At 46.0% G+C, this 24,190-nt stretch overlaps 1 protein-coding gene across 2 annotated transcripts in view; it reads left to right on the top strand.

Annotated features, from left to right (window-relative positions):
* The window catches only part of JCAD (junctional cadherin 5 associated), a 64,100-nt gene that overhangs the window by 12,053 nt on the left and 27,857 nt on the right, over positions 1 to 24,190 (top strand). The window contains exon 1 of one of the 2 annotated variants that reach the window (XM_088533990.1): positions 21,383 to 21,398. The exons of the other annotated variant lie outside the window; for it this stretch is intronic. The gene's annotated coding sequence lies outside the window, so the exon portion shown is untranslated. Of the gene's footprint in view, positions 1 to 21,382; positions 21,399 to 24,190 lie in introns of those variants that run through there. 2 annotated transcript variants of the gene reach the window in all.

Here is a 24,190-nt window from a genome sequence, read left to right as displayed (position 1 = left end):
ACGGCAGGGAATTGGGTTGCCTGAAAGGCCACTCTTTGGCACTTAATTCCAGCTGCAGGGAGGAAACCCCATCCATGGTCCACTCTGTTCGTCATGCCCTGAGCCCCAAAGCCCTGGCTCTCCCCACTCTGGAATTCTCCAGCTCACGTAGCACAGCAGTCATGCCCTGTCTCCGGCCCTGAGGCAGGAAAGGGACCATCCACCTTTCCCCTCAGTGTCCTTGGCTGCATACCCTGCAGTTAGTTGCTCACTGAGTAGCTGGTGTGCCAATAACTATGCTACTTTGACTTGTTTGTAAGCCAAACTTACTGTTAAGCCAGCCTGCTATTAGTATTCCTATTGACCGGTGTCTAGAATAGGCACATAAAGAAAGCTAATGGAGGTAGACTTGCCCTTAACTGAGTGCATTTCTTTTCTTATCTTTATTGCAACATGTCACTGGTTTTTCATCCATTAGCAATTTTTTTCCCCTTCACGTTGTCTCTGATTTCTGTGTCATGAGGGGGAGTATTGTCAGATCGCATTCGCATGATGGGAGAGGCAGAAAATCCGTTCTGTATATCATGTGCCCCTGGCTCCTAACACCACAAAGGATTTCTTCAAGCCTTGCTCATTATCTCGTTTTATGCTTTAAGAGAAAAGCTAAAATGCTGGTGACAAATGGCCTCATTTATCACATTTAATTGACTGACTGCTCTTTTAAGCCTCTGAAATACACACTTTGGGCCAAAGCACTGGAAGGAGAACATGCCATTTACCCTGGTTTGCTGCCAGGTCGCATTAAAAAATGCTCAGGAGGTGTTTGCTGGGCCAGTACACTGAGTGCACTTTCTCCAGCAGTGTGTCTCCAGCTGTATACTGTGTTGCTCTCTGGAAAAGAGGTTGAACAATTGCATTGAAAGTACTTTTTATCCTTTGCTAATTGCACCAACAATTTTCCTAGAAATCTGTGCACACGCTGTATATGGGTCTTTGCAGGGGGTAGGACTTGGTAAAAGGTGCAAAGGTGCATGAAGTAGAAACATAATCATCCATACCTCCGGAGGTGGCCAGCCTTAAATACAGCTCTGATCACTGGGAGATTGCTTATTTTCAATATGGGAGCACAAATGAGCTGCATGCCCTCAGTGGGAGCCACGTGGTCCCTACCCCATGCTTCCCAGCCCCTCACCTGCTTTGACCTGCAGCATCAGAGCCCTTGTCCTGTTTCCAGCCCCTGCCTGTGCCAGCTGGCCATGGCCAGTGGGACCTTATGAGACACCACGACGGGGAGCTACAAAGCTTTCCTGCTGCAGGGCCCTGCCTGGTGAGCTCCACACAGTGCCATCATCTGCTATTGGTGGCTTTTGTGTTACTCCACACTTTGCTTATAAGGGCGATGCACCCTTATCCCAGCAGTCCTTTACATCTGATTTCTGCCATCTGTGACAAGTCCATCACTGAACGTGACATTTTTGTGAGCAAGTAATAGAAACATGAAGTGAAATTATTATCGGGAGGGTGAAACCATTAGAAAGTTTTATTTGGAAGCCACCAGTACTTGCCTTGTTGGTGAGAGGAGTGGTTTGAAAGAGGCTCCCTGGGGGATGAGGGTCTACCTTCATCCCAAGACTAACCAGTATTTTCCTTGCTTGGACAATGGAAAAATAGAGCATGTTCCTGTAGGACTTAAGGCGATTGTTGAGTCAGGTGCACATTAGAAGAACGACAAATTGGAGCTATGGATTGAAAAGAAATAAGATGCAGTTCAAGAGGGATTAATGCAGAGCTTTCCCACGAGCTGACAGTGTCAGTGACAGCTGGTGGGGAATGACTGCCTGGCAGCAGTTCAGCTACGAGGACCTGCAGATTGTGACAGATCACAGGCTGAAAGTCTATCTATAATGTCACATTGTTGAAAAAAATCCATGGTAGAATACGTAAATAGGAATACAGCATTCAAGACATCTCCTTACTCTGTTCAGTTCCCTCTGTTAGTGTGAAGCTTCATCTGGAGACAATTTATGGATGTGATGCCACTCCTGGACAAAGGCACACACCAACAGAGAAAAAAAAAGAAGGATGCAGGAAGGCAGGTTGGGGAAATTAAATGTGATTAGAGAATAGATGGCTGAAGAGAGAAGTAATGGCTTTCAGACATGTGAAAGACTTTGCAAAAAGAAAGTAAATAACTTGTTCTCTATTCCTGGTAGAAGTGATGCATAAAAAAATAAAATAGAGTGACTTAACAAAGCATTTCTAATAGTAAGCATAATGAAAATCTGAAAGAAATTAGTTCTGTTTAGTTTCTGTCATTCAAGGTTTTTAAGAATAGTTATGCAGGCATCTGTAAGGACTAACTTAGGTCTGGGCGGGAGGATGGGCTGGGGCAAGCTGGTCTCCCCAGGACCGCTCTGCATGAGATTTTAGCAAGTTAGTTGGGACTCCTCCTGTCAGGTACTAACATACACGCGCTCTTCGGTCTCTAACCGGTGCCCAGAACATGAGTTGAGGCACAGCCAAGCCCTTCTCCAGTTTAGTGAGGGACACTTGTCTTTCTCCCTGTCCCACTCTCAAGGCAAACTTCATGTGATGGAGATGGTGAACATTTAAAACACATAAATCTTTCCCTCCTGCCTGTCAGCAGGTAATCTGGGAGACCAGAGCTTCTAGCCACACTGGCAGGACCCTTTCCATCAGAGGCACCAGAGTCTTGCTCCTTGGGAGAGCCAGTCCCCACGTTCACTCCGCTCTTCCCACCGCACACGCCAGCACGTGAGCAGGGGACCCCACAAGTGCCAGGGACATTTGCCATGGAGTTGCTTGTCCATTGCTGCCATAGCTATCCCTTCTTCTACTAACTTTTAACCCTGGGGGATTCAGAATCTCATCCTACATAATAGATTGACACAAATCCCACTGTCCTGATTATCTGCCCATCTAATCCCAGTGATGTCAGGAGGGTTTTGCAGGGCAGGATTTGGCCCACTGCCCTCTTAAGGGCACTGCTGAAGAGCTTTGGTTTTTATTCCCCCTGCCTCCTAGTCTATCGTGGGCAGGGAGAAGGCTGCAGGTGTTAGCCTGAAGAAGCAGATAACAGCGGTATTTAAGCCATCCAGCAAAATTCACTGCCAAGTTTTTCATCATATCTCAGGGGGAAAGTGGGACAAAAGGGTGATTCCTGAGGAATGCAGGAAAATCACACTATGCAGTTCCTCTTTAGCTGGGCAGCATACATATATATATATGTGTGTGTATACATATATATATATATGGGTTTGACTATTTATATATGTATGTGAAACACAGACACAAAATCATTGGAATATACACATATATTATCTACAAACAGATTTTGCTCTGTTCTTCCTACTTCCACAGTTTCTGCGGTTAAGAGAATGTACATACATGGGAGGGAGGAGATAGAGGAAGAGGGATAGAAATGAGGGAAACTCTGCTCGGATACCGCGGCTCTCCTCTAAGCCCCCATTTTTTTACACTGATGGAATGTAACTGACGACTGTTTCTACTATTTAAGGAAAAAGGTTCCTATACAAAATCCTGTGGTTTTGAAGTGATCCTTTTATAGGCATAAAGAGACTTTTTCCACATCGCTCTATTTGATTTCTTTTTTTACTCAGACCTGGCTACTCAAATAGATATTTGCAGAATACGCAGTGGAATCAGACACTTCATTCCTATTCTTGGTACTGGAGATCAAACAGCCCACTAGGTACTACATAAAGCCACAGAAATGCAAACTGTGGACCCATAGAGAATAGAATTTGGGTCCATACCCATCCCAAGGGATTTTGAACTGGAAGTATCTCATCACAGAATTTATTGTGCAGTCTGTTATGCAGTAATCACTTGCCATAATTGTAGCACTGTGATGAATTGTTGACTCATGTTCCTCAAAAACAGTGCACATTAATCGCATTTATAATCTCCTTGATTTGGGATAACACCAGCTATATGTCAACTTTGACTTAGGGCATTTGTCCTAAATAGTAATTGGATAAAATGCACAACCTGTGACTGGAACAGGGATCTAAATATCCATTTTTCCTTTCACATGAAAAAAAAAATGGAAAGGAAAAAAAAGACTCTTTTGGAAGTGGGAAATTTGATATTTGTGTTGATTCAGACAGAAAAGATGACCACAGGCTTCTCTCATCCTGGATAACTAGTTTGCACCAGCAAGATGAAAAAAAGGGAGATGATCTGGGGTGCAATGGACTGTGGGTGCACGTGCTCCCATGGGAAGGCTCTGCCTGGTCCGTGGTTTGCCTTAGGCAGAGACTTGTGGTCCAAGGGCTGCTGTCAGACTGCAAGGCTGGTCAAAACACTGGCAGCTTTTGATGCAGGGAAGCAAAGCCAACCTTAGAGGTTTATATGCAAAACTACTGACAACTACCTGAGTCCCTCTTCAGGCATCTGTGTCCTTGAGGGCGTCTGGACACAAGTGTTAAGCTGGGGATCAGAAAACAGCATTGCACAACTCAGTGCTTCATAAGGACCAACATGATCTTTAATTTCTTACTACAGACTACACAAGCTAGTGGTAGCTTTTCTGTGCATAACTACAAAACAAGGGATTTACAGAGTTCCAGTAGCCGCTCAGAGCCAGATGTCTATTATCTCATCGCATACATATGCTCTACAAAGATGTGGTGCTAATACTGCCCTTCACTACCACGGAGACATGCCTGGTACCACCAGTCCATGCTGACATGAATAATAAACCTGCCCAAGCATCTCCCTATCTGGGGAATAGGGAATGGGGCATATGTTCCAGATGGAAATACAACTAGGGTTCTTTCCCTCATCAGCTTTCAACCTGCAAAATTTTATCTTGGATAGGATCTGAGCAGGAGCATTTCCTCCACAACCTGCCCCATATTTGGTTGCTTACACACTTACATTTTAATGAAACTGGGGGGTCAGTAATAGGAACAACAGAAAACTACTGCAAAGCAGCAGATGTTCCCAATAAATAGTGAAAAAAACTAACCTGCTGCTTGGTTCCTCCATAACAGAAGAAGTGTGCTCACTTATTTCTGTTACAAAGTGATGTAAATCTCTGACTTTGGAAGAATAACTCCTGATTTACTCCCACACTTAATGAGTGGAAAATGCTGAAGTTTGATTCTGGTTGTCTTAACTCTCAAAGACTTGCACAATCTCAAAATCATTTAATTGTGTATGAACCCACGATGGAAATTTATGTGATCCGGATACACTTACAGCTCATCCAGCAGGAATGATTAAGGCCTGGCTGAAGGTTTATTGACAGCATAGGGATGGAAAACTAAATGATGCCTGTCCACAGAGGGACAAATTCACAGTGCTATTCCAAATTGTGGGTGGCCTATTGTACATCACTATAGTCAATGAGAACACTCAATTCATACATGCAAACCTAATTATTTAAACCTAACAATGAAAGTATTGTAACCTTATCATTTGCATATATTACATCTCAGATCCCTGTTCCTTTCCAGCACATAGTAGTCTCTTCAAAATCCTGCAATTTGATTTTTAAAAAAATGTTGTAGGCGTAATGTTAGCATAGGAGTACACAGACCACTGATGACTGTGTTTTCACCCGCACAGAACATGAGGCAACCAGATGATTTATTTTCATTGGCACTACAGGCAGATAAGCTGCCGTTATTATGAACAAGAAAAGACGACAAAATGCCAGAATCTCTGGGCCTGCTTCTCCCATTACACTCGGAAATAGTCAGGAGTGTCTCTAGTCAATGAAGTCACTGTTTTCCCTTGGAAAATTGATGCTGATTTTTGCAAATGTTGTGGCATAGCATGGGATATTACAGCTAGACCACAACTGAATGAAAAATGCCAACTTCTAATAACAGCCACTCAAGAAGGCTAGAAAAAATGAAAATCTTGTATAACCACAGCAGGCGTGTTGTTTGCATGGTCAAAGTCAGTGTGGTTGGTGGTGGCTCCTTGGATGAGATGTGCAGGCAGATGCTCGAGGGGCAGGGGAGGTAGCAGACAGGCCTCTAAGGGGCACCCAGCACTTTTGGTGCGGCACCAGCTGTGCCACCAAAAAGGTCTGGTGGCTTCCTAAGAAAGGATGGAGCGGGCACTGCTGCAGCTCTTCCCACAAGGCAAGTCCTAGTTTTTACAAAACAAATACTTCATGATCACCTGGGCTTTGGAACTAAGTGACCAACTTTTAGTAGATAACCTTACTCTTTCTAGGTTGTAGCTAATTTATCTAATTCATACATTTTCCTTCAAAACGACCTTGATTATCATGTAAATTATGCTTTTGCCCTGTTCCTCTGAAATCTCAAGTGAGAAATGAACATTTTTTTGGATTAGAGATTGCTACAGAATTCCAACAAGTGAAAAGACCATGAATACAAATGGACGATCTGGGATGAATATCAAATAAGTTACAGATTAACAGCACTGTAGAGTTGTCCTGTAGCTTTGAATTCAATTTTACAGGTCTGTATGCACTCACAGTTGTCCTTGCACTGTTTGGGCAGTAACATCTCACTTCGTATCCTCTTATATTGAAGGGGAAACAAGGCAGTTCTCATGCAGCTTCAAGACCAGTAACAAAGACCCTGAAGAAAAGTAGATTACAGCTCCATATGGCTATGAACATGCTTTGGACACATCTTCGTGCATCCACAGCAGGGAACAGAGCTGCTCAGACTTCTGCAACTTAAAAGCATTCCTACCAAAATAATGGATTTAATCATTGCTTTTTTAAACTACAACAGGAAAATGTTGCTTTTGAATAATTTTTTAGTTGATTTTAAAAAATTATCTAACTTCAAATTTGAATTTTGGGGGAAAAAAACCCCAAAACATCAAAAGTAAAGTTGAAGTAAAATGAAGTAAAATGAAAAAGTAAATGAAGTAAAATGAAAAGTTGCCAATGAAAACAATATTTAACTCTGCTTGAGATCTTTTCTGGACAAAGAATCCCTGATCCCTGGGGTTTTGGTTAAGTCCTGCTGCAGGGGACAGGATGAGGTTTCCAGGTCCTGGAGAGATAGGGGTGGCAGAGAGACGCTTCTGACCCTGTCCTTCCCAGACTGCCTTCCCAAATAGGTTTACCTGAGCTGAGAGAGGCCTCACTGCTCCATGTCCCCCAGCACAACTCGCACTGTCAGGGATGTGGGTTGGAGGAAGAGCAGCCTTGGCCACCAGCTGTGCGGGGATGGAGTTGCGCTATCCCCCTGTCCCGCCTGGCAGGCCCACAGGCCATCCTGGCCCCACGGCGCCTGCATCCCACCAGCTGCTCCCATCTGCCTCCCTCTCTCCCCTCTGCAGCCATGGCTTAGCAAAGGTGTGTGCTTCCTTCTTCTGGCAGCCAAAACATCTGCTGTTGGCATCAGGATCAGGCCTGGGATGGTAATGTGCTTTCCATGATGAAACCTAGTCGGAAATGGTAAAGATCTGAGGGTTCCCTCAGCTGGAAAATAGGATTAGGCTTACCTGGGCTGTGAATGTCAGGCTGTCTGACCCAGAGTTAATAAATAACCTGGGGCTGATGGTGATAAACGGTAAACAAGAGTTTCCATGTGCCATGGAGCTTGTGAGGCTTCATTTCCTATGGGCCCATGCCCTCATGCCCTTCATTACCACAGCGTTCACCCTGCAGCTCACCCTGCAGCACCCTGCAGGCCAGGTGCTTCCTGGGCCCGTAGATTTAGCAAGATACACGGCAGCCCAGGCATATGGCAGCCCTAAATATGCCAAACCAATGCCTCTAATATATAAACAGATTTCCAGATTTCTTTCCAACATGAAAGAACAAGATAAACCCATGTGTGTACCTTGGTTTGTGTTTTCCCAAAAGCCCATGCCATCACATGTGTTTTCACCAAGAAGTCGTCTGTTTAAAGGCCTGTTTTGGAATAGGGGACAAGAACAAGGATGCATAACAGAACAAAAACACTGAAGATGTGACTTGCAGTTGCTGTGGCTATAATCCTGCCTTGTAAACGCTCCCTGGTTCAAACCTGAGATGCAACAGAAACTGCGGCAGTGTGAGAGCTCTTATCTTGTATTTCTTCGACACCCCTCAAGAAGAGTATGCCCCTGCTGAAAAGGCTGGTCCAGTTTCTCCATCCCTGCAGGCCTGGGTGTCCCTGAGGGCTGCCAGGATCGTTGTGAATCAGGCAAGACCCTCCTTGTGAATGGACATACACCTGGAGGGAGCTGGGAACAGGGGTGATGCTCTCTTTAGAGTGACTCAGTGCTGTGCCGGGGCTCCAGCCATGCTGCCAGCTTGTCCCAGCTGAAATCCTGCTTCTCGTTAGTGCCTAAGCTCATCACTGATTTGCATTTGCAGCCTATACTGGATCTTTGCTTCTGCAAATTCCTCAGCGTGACCCCCTGCGCAGTGCGAGGCTGATGACTGCAGTAGCACAGCTCCAAAGTGACAACTTTTTATCCCCACTGAAGACCGTGGCGGTGCCGAAACATGTTCCTGGGAGGGCTTCTGTATAGCAGGCAGCAGTTACCAAAGTGCTCCTTCTTACTGATGTTTCAGAGCATTCAACCCGCACTGGTGTCCTCAGAGCCATAAACCTACTGTCCCAGCTGGATCCTCCGCTCCGCAGCTACCCCCTGCAAAACCAGCGCAGGCACAAGCAATTGCCATGTTTGTTCATCACTTACAGTCAAAGATGAGACCACTCACTTCAGCTGCCAGAGGCTGCAAAATATGTCTTAAGATCTGATTTTGTGCAATTCCAGTTAGATTTTCTGTACTGTACAGTTGAAACAATGAAAGGTGAAATCCCTGTAGGGAAGGATTTGTGAAATTCTGCAGGAAATTGGTATTGCAGGTAATTGTTTCCTGCTGAGAGGGATCTAACAGAATTTTGCAGAAAAGCTGCCCTTTTCAGCAATACCCACTGCAGTATACCTAAATGCAAAATTTCATCTCTGGTATAAATATGCTTCACTGCACATTTTCTTGTTACACATGAAATCTAATATTGCTTAATTCTCCCGGGATTTTTTCCTAAAGACACACCATAGTGTAAATGATAAATAAGTTCAATTGTAAAGGAGGCGAAATGTTGGGGGCTTTGGCCTCTGGAGGACAAAAGCTTTGACTTTTACTGGTAACTAGCAAAACTTACATTTTGAAAATGTGCAGGGAAAAATTATTGTCTCCTATCCATCCTAAACAGCATAATGTTGTCATAAGGCACCAACTTTGTTTCCAAATGTTTGGCTGAGGATGAAAAAGACACCTAGAGGCAGCTCCATTTTTATATCTCATTCCCAATATTTTTAGAGTATGTCCATTATTTTTCCCTCTCAAAGCAGTCCCATCAAAACAAGACAATATTAATAGAGGATTGTCAAAGCAAGACAATATTAGTAGAAGAACAGATATGAATATCCAAGTAATACCTTTATACATGTTTATGAAAATGCTTGCGTATCTCCATGGAGAATCTTTTTTCTTTTTTTTTCTCTAAGCCAAGATGTCCTTGCCACATTACTATGAGCTGGAATAATTTCCACAGAGGATGGGTGAGTTCATGTGAGCTCTCCTCCACATTCTCCCGTTACATTTCCAAAAGTAGACTGATAACACGTCCTGAATTGGCTACTCCTATCCATTGAATGTACCTGTTTCTTATCCAACTGCCTCTTACAGCACTAAACTTGAAGCAACCGAGACTTCAAACTAAATAAAAGAAAACTTCTGCATGTAATTATTTCAGTCAGAACAAAACCTAGAGCATCATAACTATTTTATTAATATATGTGCTTTGCTGTTTCCAACCTTTGCAAAATCTGTGTGTCTGGCTCTTCAAAAACATTGCTACTTGGACCTATTTTGTATGAATTCTGAAGGATAATGAAATTCCTGAAAGCTCACCTGCCAGCTCTGCTCCTCTGCTAACACCAGTAATTGGAGAAAGAATGATGGTCCCTTTGAAATCTGAATCTCACTACGGCTGCAGCTGATGCCCAGCTAGATACATATGCACAGACAGATCTACAGACCTTCCATCCCACAGCAGCCCTCTTCTTCACTCTGCTGCTCTGCAATTTTCCTGCCAAATTAGGCAGTGAAAAGACCAAATTTGATCTTTGAAATCATTTCAGAAACATACTGTCACACCGAGTTCTGCTCCTGATTGTAGCAAAGCAGCAAAGGGCTGAAACAGGAAGAAGGTCACATCTTGTGTGCCTTTTTTAATTTTTTGGCTCAATCATAGCTTTACGAGGAATTACAGCATTTTTTTTTTTTTGCAGGACTGAAGGGTGCTGATGGCATCTGGTCTAATGTGATAAACCTTAATTGTCATCCCAAATTTACTGGGTATAAGATCAGCTCATCTATTAGATGGTTAAAGTCACTCCTTGACATTATCAGGAGTGAATGTGCTACATCGATTAAGCCTTTTACAGTCCAGCATGGACTTAGTCAAATTGCATTGACTGAAGGGCTTAACGAGAAAAACAGCTTGTTCATGTAGAGCCCTACCTGACATAAATATTTGAAAAGTGCAAGTGTCTCTTACATGCACCCCTAAATGCTTTATCAGATGAGAGGAGAAACCTGGCAAAGCTAATGAGCTCATGGCAAAACATATGAACTCAGTTGAAAGATTTTTGTCAGATCACCCAAACAGATACTCAGAGTCCAGGAAGAGGTGCTGCCATCAGAACAAATGAGTTCTCAGCACACGTTTCTCAGCAATTTGTTTCTCCAAAGAACTTGTTGGAAGGTAATTGACTTTTTCGGGTGCAAAATGAATAAACTGTAATAGAATAGCAAATGCATTCTCTGTCAATCACTGCAGTTTAATAACCAGATTTTTGTAACTATTTTGATCTCTGCGTTGAGAAAAGAGACACGTGGACACACATACTCTGCAGAAGAGTCAGTTAATGAAGGAATTTTATGCCATGCTAAGAGTGACATTAATTTGCCCCTGTAAAGCTTTATAGATGAGTTGCTGAATGATGTTGCACGTCTCATGATGCAGCAGCTACCAAACTGCACAGTCCAGCTTAGCACCACCTTTCTCTATAGGGCCATCAATAGCAATGTTAGAGGCACTCCTACCTGGGACACCTCTTACACAGCAAGAGAAGGGAATGCTACACTGAGGCAAACATACGCAAGCCTGGCCAGTGGCCACCTCTTTCTTGCTGTTCTTCCCTTGACAACAAAAAGTCACCCCTGCACGATGCTCAGCTTGAATTTCCAGGTGAGGAGAGCCTGGAGAACTGGCTAACACCACCATGCCCATCATGTAGCTTGTATAGTCATCCCTGGGATGGCTATATGAATGGGGCACACCAACACCAGCTGTAGCTTGAGCAAGAGCTGCTGCAATTGCTGAATCCGAAGCTCAGGGCACTGACAGAGAGCTGAGCATCCGAGTGAACCTGAACACAGCCACCCTGGGAGGGTCCAGACCACAGAGAGGCAGGACTGGCTGCTGAGCCAGCTGAGCCGGCAGCACCTGGGGCCACCAGCCTCCCTGGAGCCTTGGCTCTCACAGAACTTCTGGGAAGGGGCATACGAAAGGGGGAACCTAAGTCCTTAGGCAGCTGTGAATTGCTGTCTTGGATTTAGGCACCTAAGTGCTTTTTTGGACCTCATCCCAAACACTTCATTGAGTAAGTGTTGCATTAGCTTTAACAACAGCCCAGTCGGAGGATAACCAGCAACACAAATGCTCCAAGCTGTTCTTTTAATGCATCCTAGGATGTGAACAAATGATCACTGCAGAAACAGCTGTACTGGGTTATGGTGTCATTGCCCCAAGCCATTTCCTTCATCACTCCTACAGGGAAACACCCGTCCACGGAGTTTTCCTCATTGGCTTCATTGCAAAACTGCCAGCCTTGTGCACTTCGGAAAACCAGTTAAGCCAGTACCACAGGCTTAGTCTGGAAATGGATGAGCAGCTCCTACAGTCAGTTCCTCGGCCCTGGGAGGGGAGATGACGGCTTCTTGCAGATAGAAGGGATGTTGTTTTTGAAGAGACTGTTTGCCCCATTCGTAAATATGGAGCAGCCACTTGAAAGCAATTGAGCTACTCTCTGAGCTTGGCAACTCACTTTTAAACTTCTCTTCTAAGATGTGTTATGTAATTGCATGATTTGTGGTGCTGTTCACGACCACAATGTTCCTGTTAAATAGGAGAACAGAGGCTCTTTTTACAAAGATGAGAATTAAAGGGTAAGGCTGTGTGTCATTTTTCACTGTGGGCAAGTGTACTTTGACGTGAGAGGACACATGGCCACAGGTGCACGCTGCCTGCAGAGCACAAAAAAAGAAAACAGAGGTGAAGTTAGAAGTGCTACTTTACTCAGTGAAGTACTTTACTCAATTCTACTTTACTTTTCTGCTTGAAGTAGATCTAATTCAGTGTCACCAGCGTTGTCTGCCCAACTATAAGATGCGTTGGCGCAGGAGTGTTTAATCTCATTACCAACAGCAGTTCATTCAGAGGCTGCCTGTCTGCTTTTCTCCCCAAACTTTCCTGAGAGAAAACGGGACACTGCAAAACAGCTTGAACTAAGAATCTCCTAGGCTCAGGCTTTTGTAGCACTTGCGAGTTGAAAAAGCCAAATGTGACTTCTATCCTAGATCCTCTGCTGTCCAACTCGTGACGGTTTGCATTAATTGAAGGTTTGACCTTCCACCCTCAGTTACTTCCACTTGATAGCAATCCCTGACCTGGAGCTCAGCTAGGAGAGCTGCATCTTTATTTTTCCCTTGCAGAAACCTTGGTACTGGTCCCTGCGGGAGCACCACCGACACCCTTGAGAGAAGGCAGCTGACAGGCTGGGGCATCGCTTAATCCTTGGGGCATCCTTTCCATGCAGACTCCAGAAATTATCCACAAGTGCTGGGAACTCTTCCACCAGAGCAAACTGCCTGAGAGCAGCGTTATGGCACAGAGGGCAGATGAGCTTTTGGGCTGCTTTGGGGCAGGACAGTTGCTCTACACTAAAGACCACTACAATACTGTGAGAGATGACTTTGGTGTTAGTGTCTGGACTTTGACACTCAAATGAAGTGAAATACTTAAATATGCCTTTATTAATATAAAAATATATACTTTTTTTTTAAAGAGCATAATGTCTCACTCTGTTCCTGCCTTTAACCAGCGTGCTGCCCCATGAGAGGTTACTTGTCAGCTCTTTATCGTGGCACTACACCATACCCAAACACAAGAGGGGGAGTTTGCACCTGTGAAAGGAAGGATGTGACAATTGAAGGTTTTTGAGGTGTGTGTTTCCGATCCAAAATACAAGAAATGCAGCAGACTGTACAGGTGCAGTTTCTACCTATGAGCATAAGAGTCCTCAGTGGATCAGGTGGGCTGCATAAATAGTACATAAGGCAACTTCAGATCATAAAAAGAGCCTAGTAAAATGCCTGCTGAGTCTTTCTGATTAATCTGAGGGAGATTTTGCCTAATAAAAGATTATTATTTTGGTGCTTGGTTCCATTTTCCCACTAGCCCGGGATAGGAGGAGGGAAATGGGAGAATTCACTTTAACAAGAAATGCCTTTCAGCATGAGAGCTACAAGATCTGCTTTGACTGTACAAGATCTGCTTTGACTGCTCTAGCCTTCAAGCAAGATTTATTTGCAATATCAGCATCATCTTCCACAAGATAGTTTAAAGAACTAATAGATTTCAATGAGTTTCATGTTAAAATACAGCCTCTGCATTCACATGGAGCTTTATGGTGCAGCGAGACATTCTGTTGCTGGTGCTGTGATCCCTAGCACAGTTGCTGTGACTTTAAAGGTTATCTAGCAAAAACATTTTCCTTGACACAGATACCTTTTGGGGAAAAAAAAAAAATCTCTTCTTCAGTCCTTCCAGAAGTGCTTCCAGTGGAGAAAAGTTAAGAAATGAAGATGACAGCAGTGTTGGTGAAAGTACTTACCCTGCTGAAAAATGAGAATAAATGACGACATGGAGTTAAATGGAGCACCTATATCTGTGCACAAGACCTGTTTATGACTATGGGTCTAAAGACACATCCCCACTCCCTCCTCCACACCTGTGCACTACTGGGCGTGAGGGGGAAGCAAAACAGCCTGCCTGGTGGATCTCTCTAGTTGGGATGCTTTATACGGCTAATCTTTTTTTATGCAGCTTTTTTTTTTTTCCTTTTTGGATTCACACTTTAGCTGAGATAGGCTGCACTCCTCCCACAGATAACAGCATGCTCCTCGGTCCATTTCATAGCTTTATGTCAGGTGTTGTGGCAAGATTTGCTATTAAGACTGAATCTAAGCCATAATCCTTTGACCCACTGGCACATCAGAGATCCCGGTGACACGTCAGTCCTCTCTGATAACAATTCCCAATGCTATGTCTGCCTGTCGCCATCACCGTGAGCTGCTCCTGGCCGGGATGCCTGGCTGGCCTCCCTCCAGAGCTCTGGGATCTGGGAAATCTCCGGTGTCAAGATGTGTTTGGATATGGAAAACTGTGACACTCTGGTCTCTCTCAGTCAGATAACACGAACTTCCACCCACTGAGGAGCTGCCCTGCCCATTGCTCATGCTCAGGGTTCATCAGCTATGGGGCTCTGGGTTTTCTAACTGCTCTTTAACCCTGCTCTTTAACTTAAAGACAGTCATATTGTCAAGGAGTTGCTCTTTGGGAGATAAACATAGGTTTTCTAGTTCAAAATTATAAGCCATTCTCACATTTTTCCCTTTAACAACGGCCTGCAATTTCAGCTCGGTAAGGCTTTTCGTGGGAACATACTAGCAAGAAGGGCTGTTGCAAACTTTTACTGAACTTTTTGAATATGCCAATTACAGATATGCTCAACTTCTTTTATGAAAAAACAAGCAAACATGCAACACACTGTAGATAGCTTTCCCTCCTGGCTACCCCTTAGAACCAGTTCACATAGATATGTAATATGGGAATAGTATTTCAGAGGGCAGTGCTGCCATTTGAAATAGATGATCTATAATGTAATTCTACTGCAGATAAAGACTGAATTGGTGAGTTCAAGCTAAATAGCTATTATTTAAGTCCTTGTGGAACTAATAGGAGCTATAGCACAACGCATTTATCAAAAGAGCTTTTTTTACTGCATGTCAGGGCTGTGTATTAAAATGCATCATTTAAGCAACATTCCTCCCTCCCTTTGGGAAGCAGTTTTATGTGCCGAATAGCTTGCTACTGAGGCACTGATGGGAGTGACGCTCAGGACCGCGCTGGTCACTGCACCCAGCAAAGTGACACTTAAGTGATGCCCCCCAGCCTATATTCTGTGATATTCTTTGAAATTCCCTCACCATATATTTTTGTCTGTTCCTTTAAACCTCAGAGCTTCAGGTATGTCCTATAGCAGTGCTTTCCACAACTGTGTGAGGTGAACATAAATAATAACCCCTCTGTCAGTGTTGTATTTGCCATGTTCTAGTTAATTTATAGTACATATGTACTCAAGAAAGGGAGGAGACATTCCTAAACCAGCTTTCTTGTTCCTACATTACTTTTCATACTTCTGTCACCTTCCTTCTCATGTCTCTCCTCCCCCAGATGACCCGTTATTTCAGGCTCTTTTATTCTCCCAGATAAAGACCTGTTCAGCATAGGCACTATGCTTCGTGGGTTAAATTATTTATACTGCTAAGAATATATTTGCAGCTGCTCTGAAGATGAAGTTGCCTTTTTCAAAGTGGCTTTGTAATTAGTTCCGTAAGAGACACCGAGACTCTCTAGCTAGTGTCTATGGGCAATCTGAATTTGCGTTCATCCTTCACTGCAGCCCCAATAGGTCAGCACCTGCCACAATAAATCTGCAGTCATAACTTGAATGCATTGAGGTGTATCCAGAATCATTGAGAGAGGACAGGGCACATCCCATTTCCTTGCTTTGCCTGGGATGGATGCAGGGCATGACCCTGCGAGCTGCTGGGTGCTGGCTTGGAGCTGCTGAGCACCCCCAAGTAACACCGAAGTGGACATTTCCCCGGGGTTCACCCTTTCTTGTTGTAACATCTTAGAGCTGACCAGGGCCACTCTTCTTTTATCTGAGGTGAGTTTCTCGTTAGTACTCTTTCACTTAGTGTGCGCCTTTCTCATCTGACCTTAGTGGGATCCACATCTCTTGCTAACCAGCGATATTTACACAGAAAACCAAGCTAAAATATTACCTGTATTTAGAAAAAGAACATCTTCTGATTGCACAGATCTGAAATACACATTCTCAGAGATGACTTGCCAGTGTCTGTGAAACTTCACTCCTTTATACCTTAAGCATAGATCATGAGCAGAAATGCTGATACAGCCTTCACAATCCTTGGTCTCCACATTCAGCTTTGTGGAGACCTACAGGGTTGTATTAGTGTTTATACTGCACTTACTTACACTTAATGTATCAATCTACATCTCCTTCATTCAGCTAATGCAGGGATGAGTCTTCTGTATGGCAGTAAGTATCCAAATTTTATACTGGGAAAGACAGTTCAGATCCAGGGCCAATATTGTTTGCTACAGCATAACTGCTTCCCTTCTATCCTATCCACCCTCTACATTCCCAGCACCTTGTTGGGAGACCAACTGAAATTCCTAATCCATCTTGACAGCTGAACGACTGTACAAATATTTTGATCAGAAGACTCCTCTGAAAAATTAGGCCTTAGCTGTTTTGTTCCTCATCTGGGCCATGATGGTAATTACTGCCGTGACTTCCCATCTCTCCCAGGTGTTATGATGAGAAACTCATTAATATTTGCCAAGTGTTTTGGGCCAAGTCTTTGAATGAAGAAGCTATAAGGATTACACTAACAATACTGAGCGCTTCAAAAGTTTTGGAAACACTACCTAATTTTCCCAAATGTAAAACAGCTATATTCTAAAGGGTAATTTGTGGACCACATCTCTTCATTATTTCAGGAGTCTTCAATGTGCAGATGTCTTTGTACAAACTATGTGTGCACATTTACCTCATGTTAACTACTTTTTTTTTTTTTTAGCTCTTTATCCATTTTTTTCTCCTGACAGCATGCGTCTATGTACCATGCTTTAGGATTCTTAAGGTAATTCCAACACAGAGGACTGGTGAGTCCTTGCATCTAGAGGGAAAACACACTCAGCCCGTGCCCTGGACCGCTGTCCTGCAGCATCGCTGTCTATGCATCAGTCACTGTGACGCATCTGTGCCCAAAGGAGCAAGAATCTGAGTTTGACAAATTAGCACAGTCTGTGGCCCAACACCTTTCACAGACCCCAGCTGCAGTTGGTATCAATAAGTATTTCCATCTATTCAATAACTATTTCCATCTACTCAGCACACACCACACCCATCCAATCTGCCTCTCTGGGATGCTTAGGAAGTGGCAAAAGAGATAAGAAACAGAATCCCCAAATATCAGCTCAAAATACTAAGCTAAAGGATCACAAACAAACTGATAAACAAAAACATCACTTCTCCATGGCAATGTTAGTATTTCCCTTGATGTAGCTAAAACATATCTCGAGCTCCTATGCTCCAAATTTTAAAAAAAGTGACAATTCTATGAACAGGTGATTGCTGACAGGATGGGTAATGCAACATGTTTTCTTGGAAAAGAATAATAACTATTTTGTTTATGAATTACATCTGTTTTAAGCAGATTTAATATATCATGGTTGTAACATGTGCCATATAGGACAGACAAGAGGAAAAAAAAGACATGGTTTTAAAGGCACATCTGTGGCTAGTTAGTTAAGGCAAACTTCAGGTATGTGGTGATTTCAGCATATGTTCTTAAATACATTCCCAGCAAGGGAAGCTAAGATAAAAACTGTCACAGTCTTTCAGGGAATCATTCAGGCACCTACTCCCTTCAAACCTCACCAAACATTGAGGAAATCTGATTTCACTGGAAAAAAAATGACACAAGATCAACTCCAGAAATGGCACAACAGTAAACTAGATGGGAATGTCAGGAAAGCATTGGCCCTGAGCTACAAGACTGATGATGGGACATAAAACAGAAACAGAAGACTCCCGATCGGGGAGGATTTTAGCCCAAAGAGAATTATAAAGGCAAAAAGCCTGCGCTGAGCAGAGCAAGGCTTCTCCTTCACTCATTAGAGAGTAATGGCAAGCAGCAGTGCTGCTGCTGAAGAGAGGAGCTGGCTCATGTGCAGTATGTGCGTGTGTTTTTCCTTCTCTCCTCCCTCTGTATTATTTCATCTATATTTCCCCCCTTCTGGACTGGTTCTCTTGTGTTTGCATGTTTCTGTTTTCCATGCTTTCTTTCTATAATGGCCACTAACTCAGACTTTCAGGCGCTGCTCCTCACATCCCTGGGAATTGAGCCCTGGTGGTTCTGGACTGTGGTCACCAAGACACGTGGTGCCTGCTCTACCATATCCCACAGGACATTTGTCAGAACCTGGTCCCTAAAGAGAGGGGACTTTACCTTTTGCCTGCTTTGTGCAGCCCCTCTGTGTCCTCTCCTTTGTCACAGATACTGCAGGACTTTGGCTTTCTTTTTCCTTGCCCCCACAAGCCAAACTGCAGCCCTCTTGTCTAGGAAGAGCCAGAAGGGGAAGATGTCCCCATCTTGGCTGCAGGGCAGTGAGATTTACAGGGAAGCAATGCCTGGTCATTCTTGCATTTTCGCTCCCATCACAATAAAGAAGGGGGGAATTGCTTCCCGTGCCTCCTCTGCTTGTCCTTGTCCTTCTCCTGAAGGTCACTGTTTATACTGCAGTAGCTACCTGGAGACTGCGACCCCAGTGATCTGTGCATGGAGCTTAGGCAAAGCTAGAAGCAAGGTCTGCCCAAAGAGATCATGCAATGAAGAGAGCAAAGACGAGAGCACACAGGAGCAAAGGCTCCATGCTAGGCCCTGTGGCTTTAAGGAATTCTTCAGCAACTGCATGACTCCTAACAAACCCATGGAAATGTCTTCCTTTCAAGGGCAATGCTTCCCTTCCCAGCCTATGAAGAATTCTCAAAAGAGGTGTGACAAAAATATCCCCAAAAGCTGAGATGCGTTTGGCATATGGTTCTGAGGCGTTCGCCCCAGCATGGCTTAGTCAATGATCAAAATTTCCTTCTCTGGAGTGGCAGCTCCAGCTTGTGTGCTGTCCTCCAGCCAACCCCTAAATCCAGGGCTGTGCCAGCTTTCCCCGAGGAACCACCAAAGCTCCTGGATTTGGAACATGGACCTCAGCACATCACACGGCAAATGCCCAACAGGGAGTTGAAGCTTTCTGGACCAGGTAGGAGGCATGTAAATGAGACTGTTTCCTGCAACCAAGGACAGCAGATGGCTCCAAGCTGAATAAAACTGCAGCCATTCAGGGGAGAAAATCATTCTGAAAATAGTTTCATATAAGACACCAAAGACAGATATTAAAAAAAGAAACTGAGCATGATTTTCTCTAACCAACAAATCTAAGAAGTCCTCCTCAGTATCCTGCAGATATTAGGTGCAATGTGTCTGCAAGGAGCCCTGCTGAACACCAGGACGTCCCTGACACTAGTGGCCGGGCTCCTGTGTGCACAGCCAGGCAGGAGCCAGCGCCTGCAGTCTCAGAGCTTCGCTCGGAAGATGAAAGGACAAGGTGTCCATGGAAAAGAAGGTCAATGATGATACAAAACCAGGGCACTAGGAAACCTGTACTCTGGCCTGGGCTCTCCTGCACGCTACTCCAGTGACCTTGGACTTGTCGTTTAATTTTGCTGCCTTTGTTTCCCCAGCTATTAACTACGGCATACATTGAATAGGACTCAATTTATGAACATGTTTTTAAAGAGCTTTGATAGCCTAGGGTAAAAGTCAATTAAGACACTGAGAACAGTTGATGGACCCAAGCAATTGCTGAAGTAAATGATTCACAAGCCTATTTTTTCAAGAGTGTCATTAAATTAAATTAGATTTGCAAATTATTCCCCTTCTCTTTCAAAGGCTAAACAATGGCAAGTAGAGAGGTGGGGACGTAGGCATCCAATAACGCTTCAAGCAAGCTCATGAATGTCATCAATGAAAACAGGTCCTAATTGCATCAGCTTTGGAAATAGTATTGATAAAAGAGACAATCAGGAAAGTGAATTCAAACAGGCCTGCTTGGGAGCAAACTAAATCATCTTGAGCTCTTTTGGATGGAATTCAGGAGAAAAAGGTTGTCTCACCTGCCATTGTCCACATGCTGCAATTCACCGGTCCCAGGCCTGCCCGGTGCCTGGAGGAGCACTGTATGGCATGACCGGGTGCTGGCCCCATCTGCCAGGCACTGCTTGCTTTAAAGGTCTGTCCTCTGCTTGCTTTTTCCTTCTGCAGGGAAGGGAGGTAACTCTGGCTCTTTCCAGAGAAAACAACCTGCCATGTGCGCATGGGTGTTCCCAGAGGGGCAGCGGGTGCCCTAGGTCAGGGCTGGCCATGTTGTTCCAGGAGGATGCGATGCCATGGTTGGCGCATGCGTGCTGCAGGCCTGCCTGCCCGAAATGGACAGGATGGGGCTTGAAGCTAACCAGACCTCTGGATGCTTCGTTTATGTAGCCTGCAAGTGCACCAGACAAGCTTTACTGCTGCTGTGGGATGTGCGCCGCTGTCGCAGAAGCAGCATGTTTATAGGGGAGGATTAGGAGGGGATCTGTGGATCCTGGCGCTGGCCAGGAGGAGCACACACAACTTCTGCAGGGCTGCTGCCCTCGGCTTGCTCTGTGTGAACAAATGCTTCTCCCAGCTAGAGGGTGACGGGGCTGCGACCAAGGCAGGGCTCTGTAGGGCCAGTCAGGCTGGACCCCATGCCCTAAGGGGTGTCCAAGGAGGCACCATCTCCCAGGAGCAGCCGAACAGGGCTCCTGACCGTCACCCTTGAACTCAGAGTGCTGCTGGAGCGCCCTGTGGTTTGGAGGCAGATTCTGTGCCTATATGAGGCTCTGTGCCCCCCGGACCAAGGGGGCAGGCAGGCAGCGGACAGCAGACCGTGCACTGCAGTCCCCGACAGCAAAATCAAGACAGGAAAAAAAAAAAAAAAAAGGGGGAGAAAGAAAATAGACGGGGCGGGAGCTGCGCAGTTTGTTCGGGTGAAAGAAAAGTGGAGCCTCTGAAAGCGCTGAAAGCGGCGGCGCGGAGCCGGGGCCGGGCGCGCCCGCGCAGCCCCCGCAGCCCCGGGCCAGCGGGAGCCGCCGCCGCCCGCGCGCGGCTCCGGGCGCGGCGGGACGCGCCGGCCCCGGCCCCGGCCCCGGCTCCGCGGCGGGCGCTGTCTCGGCTCGGCACCGCCCCGGCCCGGCCCGGCCCGGCCCGCCCCTCCGCGCCCCTCCCCGCGCCGCGGGGCCCGGCCGGGCGCTGCGCCGAGGGTCGCGGCCGCCGCAGGCTCCGCGCCGCCGCTCGCTCCGCGCCCGGCCTGGCCCGGCCCGGCCCGGCTCGGCCCGGCCGCTGGAGGGTGAGTCGCGGGCAGGCAGGGGAGGGCGCGGGCGGCGGGCGAGGAAAGGCGGCGAGATGCCCCCACGGCGGCTCGTCCCGCCCGTGCCGGAGCACGCGCGGGGGCAGCCGCGCGCTCCCGTGTCCCCACGCGCGGTTGCGGCTCCGTGCCCGGCTCCGGCGTGCGGGATTCTTATGGGATTCTCCCTTTTTTCCCATCTTTCCTTCAGTGACACAAAGTGACTCGTTGCAAGGCGGCACTTTCGGCAGATGCCGTCTCGGCTCTGCACCTGCTGGTCCCTCACCCTTCCTCCTCCTCCTCCTCCTCGGCCGTGCTCCGTGCCCGGTGGGCTGCGCGCTGCTTGCCGAGCCACCCGTGCTGGCCCGGTTCGGTTCGGTTCGGCTCGCTGAGGTGCCGGGAAAGCCTGAGCCGCCTCCTGAGCTGCCACCCGCTCGTGGGGGCTCCACGGGGGCTTCTCTGCCCTTCCCCAGGCTGTGGGTAGCAGGACACGGGATCCCGTCTGAAGCATCACCCGCCACCTACCGTGGCATTTATTCTTCTTTAGGCTACTTGCACAGCAGTCAGATAGATCTTTGGGGGTTATTTCCTTCTTTTATATTATTTTTATATATTTATTTATTTATTTTAAATTTAATTATTGTCACGAAGCAGATGAGAAAAGCTGTTATGTCAGAAGGAGGATTGTGCTGTTATGTCATTTCATAATTGTCCCAGAACTAACTACAGATTGTGCCCTTATTCTGCCACTGGATCTGTGCCAGGGGGCTCTTGCATCTATTAAGTTTTTCTTTTGTCAAGAGTTGAGAATAATGGTGCTTTTTTTTTTTTTTTTCTGTGGCACAGACCCTACATGTTAAGTTACTCTAGCTCATGTTTTTAAGCGAAACTATGATGTAACTGTTCTGAGCGCTAAATCTGATCCGCACGGTCAGGGCATTAAATCTTAGCTAGTGACAATGAGAGCTGTGCCTTGCCGAAAAGCACTCGGCTCCGCTCCTTAGGCTGAACTGTGGGATTTTCTCAGTCACTTGGAAAGTTGGGATTCTGCCCAGGGCAGGCATTTGAGGTACACTAAATAGCAGCTTTCCACTTCCAGAGTGAAGGACATGGGGGTAATGACAGAGACAGTGTGCGCTTAGGAGGTGCAGGATCAGCCACCCTGGGAGCCTGGGAGCTCCTGCGGGTTGTAATCGCCAGGACCAGACGGGCCTGTCCTGTTGGGTCCCTGCAGTGCCCGGAGCCGCCACAGCACCGCTCTGGGGACGGCTTTGCTCCTTGCAGTGACTCCCCCTGCACACGCGGGGCAGTCCTGGGGATGCGGGTGCCTCCCGGGGTGGGATGTCCCCAGGCCGCCCGCGCAGGTGCCAGCCTGGCTCATGGCGAAGGCCGAGCCTCGGCATCCTCCCCGCCTCCGAGATGCCCGGAGCCGCTCGACGTGCGCGCGGCGGCACGTGGAAAATACTGATCCTTCAGTCTGTCTGGCTGCGCGTAGCAAGCGGTGCGTTACAGTAGTATATTGTTCCTTAGATGCATAATTTCCCTGGCCTCTTATGACCTAAAAAGCACACAGAAAACAAACAAGGGCATATTGTTCAGCGGGACGGATGCAGAGAAGTTTTCGGCTTAGCCGTCTGGTTTGGGGAAGATTATTTTTAAGTGTTTCTCCTGATTGCCAGAGAAATGACATGGCACATGCAGACTTGGTTTCTGCCAAGACTGACTTATTTCTGAACCTCTCGGTCACCTTGGAACTGGTTTTGAGTACATAGCAAAGTCCTGCCCAAATCTTCTGTTCTAATTAATTTGGCCAGAGTCCATCCTAATTAACCTTGAGGGAGTTCAGGGGTGGGAGAGCTCGCTAGGAAACAATTGTTCTCTTGTAATTTGCTTTTCACAATGTGTTGACCCAAACCAAGAGCTGCGTCTCTAAAATCCTGTGGGTCTCTTGCCGAAGCCATTACACCAGTTTGTTTGTTTTTTAGCAGATGTTGTTTTCCACTTGGTGAGCAGAAGGGGTTATCTTGCTTTCTACAACCTTGTTATTGTGCTTTGTTCCCCGCGAGCCGTGGAGCGGTGGCTCACTGGGGAAGCTTACTCACCGCTTCCAGCTACAAAGGAAGGGGCTGGCCAGCCCTTTGGCACTCTGGATGTGATCATTAAGGTCTCTTGTGAACTGACGGCATCTCTTCACATCTCCAGTACAGATAACCTGCAATTCTTGCAGTATTGCCAGTGCCTGCAGACAACAGAAGCTGGTGGTAGCATCTTTATTGTCTGAGCACGTTACAGTTAGACTACTGATACAACGTATCAGACATAATAACTTGGATCATCCCAAAATGTGGGACAGGGGAAGGTGTTTTGAAATCTGGGCTAACCTTTGGAGAGGGAAAAATAGAGTTAAAGGCTGGGTACATTTTTAAAAGTACTAAAGGCACTCTAGAAGTCTCCAAGCAGGTGTCAAACAAAAAAGAAAATTTTTGAAATTTTAGGATGGTTCCTCTTTCCGTATCATCACGATTGTCTGTTCCTTGCCATACTGGTCCAGGAGGGCTTGTCTGTATTCAAGAGCTGTGCTGCTTTTCTGCAGTCTATACTTCGCATAAGGTGACAAACGCTTGCCCAGCACATGCAACCCATCGGCAGCATAGTGGGACTTGCTGTATAGACTTTTTGAGTGTCTGGCTTGTCTTTTTCCTACTCTAATACTTTTGAATGCTACTTTGGCATTTATTTTCTTTTAGTGCAGCAGGTCGGGGGAAATCCTGCTGAGACAACAAGGCAGGACATAC

The sequence above is a fragment of the Tinamus guttatus genome, unplaced genomic scaffold, assembly GCF_059628265.1.
Source record: "Tinamus guttatus ecotype Peru unplaced genomic scaffold, ASM5962826v1 Tinamus_guttatus_pri_ptg000530l, whole genome shotgun sequence".
Lineage (NCBI taxonomy): Eukaryota > Metazoa > Chordata > Aves > Tinamiformes > Tinamidae > Tinamus > Tinamus guttatus.
Note: the sequence above shows the minus strand (reverse complement) of the source record. Positions and strands in the feature narration are given on the sequence as shown.